Consider the following 6,000-nt stretch of genomic DNA (forward strand, 5'->3'; position numbering starts at 1 on the left):
GAATGCCTTACAGACTACTATCGTTGGCCTGGAGTCTAAATTTTTCTTTAAAAGCTAAACTTGGTAAATTTAAAAACATCAGTATAATTGTGGTGTTGTTACTGGCCTCTTTGTATACTAAATGCATTCATATCTTCCAAGTATACAAATCTTTTATAATAAAGTTCTTAAAGGGACATTTTCCACTCTTGTTTTCTTCAAACTAAAGTTTAAAGTAAAGATTTGGAATCATAAAATTATATTTCTTGGGTCATAGTTATTATAAGATTTCAATATGAGTTTTAACTTGTTAATTTCATTTGTACTATCATTGTAAACTTTATGACTATTTTCTGTTAGTGCCTCCCAGAAATATAATTTCTTAGCTCTTGCCCATCCTGGTAAAAAATTGCTGGTCCCTTTTGTCACTGTTATATTTATTTATTTTGTATTTATCTCATTGTAGTACTCATGTCTTCTTGTTTCTCTTATAGAAGCACTCACCTCCCAGATGATTTTAAAGCCTGTTTTTTTTTTTCTGAACCAGACTTTCACCATATACCCCTGGACTGGCCAAAACATTCCGAAAAGGAAAACCCAAACTGTCTGCCCCACTTTATCTCCTCTCAGCCTGAAGCAGCCAAAACAGTCATCGCTCATTTCCCCTTATAGCAGTAAGAGTTTCCTACTCAGAAGTGAGAATGAGACTGGGACAAGGGACAGGTAACTGATTTTTTTTATATTTAAAAAAGTGAAGGAAATGGGTATATAGTGCTCCCTATCACTAACCCTTTGGCACAAAATATTTTAAAAGCCCTCTGACATCAGGAGTCTATTGATAATAAACTTGAAGCTAAGTTGAATGCCTTACAGGCTTCTATAGTTGGCTTGGATGATCAGATACAAAGTATTTAGGTCAGACAACAATTACAATGCCATGTCACTTGCCAGTTTATTTGTGTAACACCTCTTCCATGACATAGATCCTAATGGAACTGAGAAAAGATAGAGATGCATCTGTTAGGAATTTGGAATCATAACAATGTTAGTTTAGATCTCTTACAAATGCACCATTACATCCAAGTCATACAAAAAGTAAGATTCCCAAGTTATTTCCTGCCAGTTTTATAGAGAAACCTGTTAAATGACCTGAATGGTTTCAGTTCATAAAACATGCTAAAACATGCTGCATGGAATCTCTTAGGACTTATTTCTTTGCTCTTAATTCTGTGTTCTGTTCTCACAGTCAACTGCAAGCTCATCTGATACAAGTTCCAGCACTTCAGAGTAGACATGCATCAGTTACATTTAAAAAATAAAAAAGGGAGAGATGTGGAGAGGCATGACTTGGATTATGGTCCTTGAATGCCTGTGGCTGTGCTGCTCTGGGAACTTTCTGTGCAAAGGTGCAGGACAAGATTTTAGGGATTCTGACTGTGGAAATATACAGGGAAGTGGTCCTTTGGTGAGTAAACTCTCAGTGGGTATCTGGCACTCTATTTCCCATGCTTGGAATGTTTGGCAGCTTCTCCTAGAAGCTAGTAAGATAACTAATACAGGTGTAGTATCTAGTTGCTATGTCATTTCCTTCATGTAGAGACTCTTGGCTAGAGTCTTATCAGCCTAGACCTTGATTTCAGACATTCAGCTCCTGGGAATAGAGGAACACCAAACAATAATGTAGTTATGGCACTAATGACCTAAAGTAACCTATTGATATAAATAAAGCTTTGCAGTTTGGCCTCTCTGCAATTCTGCCATCTTTCCTGCCTCTGCATCTTGTCTCTGTGTCTCTTTTAATTTTCCTTACACAAGATTGCCCAGTTGCTATGATGATGAAGTATGATAGACGGATTGGAAAGAGGGGAGTGGGGGCTGGAGGTGCTGTGCTGCGTGACAGAATTGGATTGGGTTGGGTTCTACGCTTTTGTGATTATGTCAAGGTTTATCCTGGTAGTGTGTCATAACTAAAAAGAATAAAAAAGTAAGCAAGAGAAGAGAAGAAAAAATGTTTAAAAATAAAAAACAGGGTGTATACTCTCATTGTTTTTATTCAATAGAATCCTGGACACCTTGGACAGAGCAATCAGGCAGAGAGAGTAATAAAATGTATACAAATAGGAAAGGATGAAATAACACTATCCATGCTTTCAGATGATATGATTCTATACCTAGGATAATCTGAAGAGTCTATCAAAAATCTCTGGGAACTGAGAACTTCACTTATGTTGCAGGAATGAAAACCAACATACCAGGTCAATTGCTTTCTTTTACACTAACAATAAACTCACTGAGCATCAAAAAAGTGATCTCAATAAAATTGGACTTATAAAAACAAACAAAATCAAATAAGAACCTCAAAATAAAGATAACAAAGGAGATGAATGACCAGTACAATGAAAATGACCAAATACTGAAGAAAGAAACAGAAGACACAAGAGGATGGGAATATATCCAATATTCATGGTTAGGAAGACTTGGTTATTAAAATAGCCAAACTTCCAAAAGCAATCTATGGATTCACTGCAATATCAATTAAAATGATAATGGTATTTTTCACAGAACTAAAAAAATTATATGGAAGTCTAAAAGACCCCAAATTGCCAATGGAATTCTGGGAAAAAGGAGGAATGTTTGAGCCATCAAAATACATGACTTCAAATTACACTGTAGAAACACTGTGATAAGACATCATGGTATTGGCATAAAACTACACACATAGACCTATAGAATACAACAGAGGGATGAGGAACAACCTCACTCATCTATGGTTATCTTATTTTCTACAAAGCAGCTAATATTATACATTGGAGAAATAACAGCTTCTTCAGGAAAGTTTGCTGGGGCAGACAGACTTCCATATAGAAAAGATTGAAACTGCATCCCTATCTCTCACCCTGCAGAAACGTCAGCTAAATAGGATTCAAAGACCTTAATGGAAGACCTGAAACTTTAAATTACTTGAGTAAAATGTAGTGGAAATACTTTAATATGTGGGAAGATGCCACAATTTCCTGCCTACTACTCCAATAGCTTAATAAATTATACTAAGGCTTATCTAATGGTTTTACATCAAATTCAAAAGTTTCTGGCAGCAAAGAAAACAATCAAGAAAGTGGAGAGACAATTTACACATGGGAGAAGAAATTTAAAAAAATTTTTTTGTAGTTGTAAATGGACAGGATGCCTTTATTTTATTTGCATATTTTCATGTGATGCCGAGGATCGAATCCAGCCTCATGCATGCTACCTCTGAGCCACAACCCCAGCCCTGGGAGAAGACATTAGCCAGCTTATTCATCTGAGGGAGGAGTACTTGCCGAATAATCATTGAACTCAAAAACATAATGAAAATAACTAATTAATTCATTAATGAATGAAAAGAGCTGAGCAATCTCTTTACAAAAGAAGTATACATATCCAATATGCATATTTTAAAAAAAGATTCAGCATCTTTAAGCACTGGAGAAATGGAAATAAAAACAAAATTGAGAGTTCATCTCACCCTGCTGGAATGGTTATTATCAAGGAAAAAACAATCTTGCAAAGGATGCAGGGAAAAATGAAACTTTATAAACTGATGGTAGGAATATAAATAAGTCCAGCCAATGTGGAAAACAGAATGGATATTCCTTAAAAATTTGAAAGTGGATCTAATGTAGGTGCCAGCTATACCAGTGTGACTGTGTATCAAAGGAGTCAAAGTCAGTATGCTATAGAGATACTTGCATACCCACATTTATTGGGGAACTAGTCACAATAGCTATTATGGAATTAGCCTAGACACCCATCAGCAGATGAATAGATAAAAAATGTGGTATACAAACACAATGGATAATTATTCAGTCAAAAAGAAGATAGAAACCATGGACTTCCATACATTTGGAAAAAAAATGATGGAACTGGAGAATCTTATTTTGAATAAAATGATCCAGACTTTAGAAAGATGCTGCGCCCCTCCCCTGACTCAGGCAATGGCAAGGCCCTACTGAGGTGGATGGTGCAAGGCGTCCATCCTCCGGAGGAGCACAGTATGTTTCTGGGAACGGGCTGATTTGTTTTTGTATTCCTTTAATAAGTATAGTTGCGATTTCCCATGTGACCATTAAGTATGAAGGAAAAAAACACGACTTTCCCAATTAATGCAACTACTTCTAAAGAATAGATCTGTTTCTCTAAATGCAATGATTCAGCTGTGGAGCGTAAATTGTTAATGTCTAATGAAAAACTCCTTGTATTCCTGTCAAGGAAGTTTTTGAGAAACTAAATTAAAATCTAGAGAAGAAAAATTAATGTTAAGAAGACAGATTAGTGCTTGGTACTGGGCAACTTGTTCTTGTTCCTGTGCGCAATGGTTTGTGCTCTTACTCTTGTTTGATTAAAATTAATAACAAGTCAACCACTTGCCGTAACCATGGCACCAGTTCCAGTCAGTAAGTCAAGAAAGAATAGTCAAGGTATAGGCCAATAGTTTGGGACATTTCTAACTATTATTAAAAGTTAACTAAGCAGAAGCAGCTCAAAGCAAAACACGAACTGAAAGTACAAATGCTTGCTTATGCATAAGCCAAGATACATTCTTCTATTCTAATTGTAGCTCCATAACACTTTGTTTCTTTGTATAATGATTCCTGTTTTGTAACCAGAAAGTACTGTGAGCCTGCCAAAATGAAAAGTATATATGATCAACTTCACAAGTAAAGATGGGGATCAACACCTTCACTTTGGTGTCTGTGTTGTTTCTCTACCCCCCTTTCACCGACTCCTCACCATCCGTTCGTCTCCTGAGACCCCCTGTTGGAGCTGGTCTCTGACAGAAAGACACATATTACATGTCTTCTCTGGTATGTGGAATCTATAAAAAATAAAAAGATGACATAAAAGTTATGGGGTGTTATTAGGGAAGGGAAAGGACACAACTGGGAAGAAGAAGGAAATACGGAGGGTAAATATTATCAAAGTACCTTATATATGTTGGAAACCCACTATTTTATACAATTAATATTTGCTGATTATTATAATAAAAATGAGCTTTATTTCTAAAAGTCCACACTTGTTAGAAGGCAGATGGCTCTCCAATTTAATGACTAGATGTTCCTTTGCTCTAAGGAAAATAATTCTTCAAGATAGGGACTGAGATTGTATTCGAATCCCAGAAAACTTGGTGTCTCACATGTCCAGGGTTTTGCAAGTAATCTCTTCTAGAACGTAGGTGTTCTACATTTTATCTCCCTCACATTGGTTGGTGTGAGTTTCAGCCCAGTGGCCCTAAAGAAGGTATGAATTGACTAAGTTTCTGTGTTGACTAAAGGGACTATTGTGGGTTTTTGTTCTGGCTAGTGTTCTGGGAAGCACCCTTCTAATTGTGACCTTCTACAGCGACTTGGGAATAGAGCGTGTTCAGGAAGGGTTTGTGCATTCCCAAGTAACTTTACTGTGCAGATTGAAAAAAAAAGAAAAAAGAAAAAAAAAGGATCACAACAAAACTGCAATATACTATTCAGACATCCCACGCTTCAATAAATTGATGCATAAAAATATTTGGACTCAAAGATGGTAGAGTTGTGAGAGGGGAAAAGAAAAAAAAAAGGAATGTCTCAATAGAAAATTGAAAGGTAGTTTCCATTGGCTTTCAAAAATTTTCTCAGCTTTCTTCTCCCCTGGGTTGTGTGAAGTTTGATGGTAGCTCCAGTCTGGTGGCTGCCAGACCAGTTGGGTGAGTGAGCTGATAGCAAGATTATCTCACACACTCTTCCAGTTTTCCAACCCATTGTAGACAGCCCCATCCCTGTGCACTTCAACTCACTGAGCTGGAGACAGCCCTGTTTTTTTTCCAGTTTCACCAACCTGTGCTCTCCTTGGGGGACTGCTCCTAGTCTTTGGCATTCTACGGGCTTGCTGGAACCAGACTGGCCCACACAAACCCAGATGCAATCTAATGAACTTGGGCTTCAGATTCCCTAGGCTCTGACTTGCTGCGGTCCCAAGATCTCAATGCCTTTTCAACTTGCAGAGAGACTA

General features: G+C 37.1%; 1 pseudogene; it reads left to right on the forward strand.

Annotated features, from left to right (window-relative positions):
- Positions 1-4,701, forward strand: part of LOC124096345 (cytochrome P450 2C5-like) — a 38,184-nt pseudogene extending 33,483 nt beyond the window's left edge.
- Positions 4,702-6,000: the final 1,299 nt, after the last annotated feature.

The sequence above is a fragment of the Marmota monax genome, unplaced genomic scaffold, assembly GCF_021218885.2.
Source record: "Marmota monax isolate L192 unplaced genomic scaffold, Marmota_monax_Labrador192_F-V1.1 WCK01_AAM20220418_F8-fsc00004, whole genome shotgun sequence".
In the NCBI taxonomy this organism is placed as follows: domain Eukaryota; kingdom Metazoa; phylum Chordata; class Mammalia; order Rodentia; family Sciuridae; genus Marmota; species Marmota monax.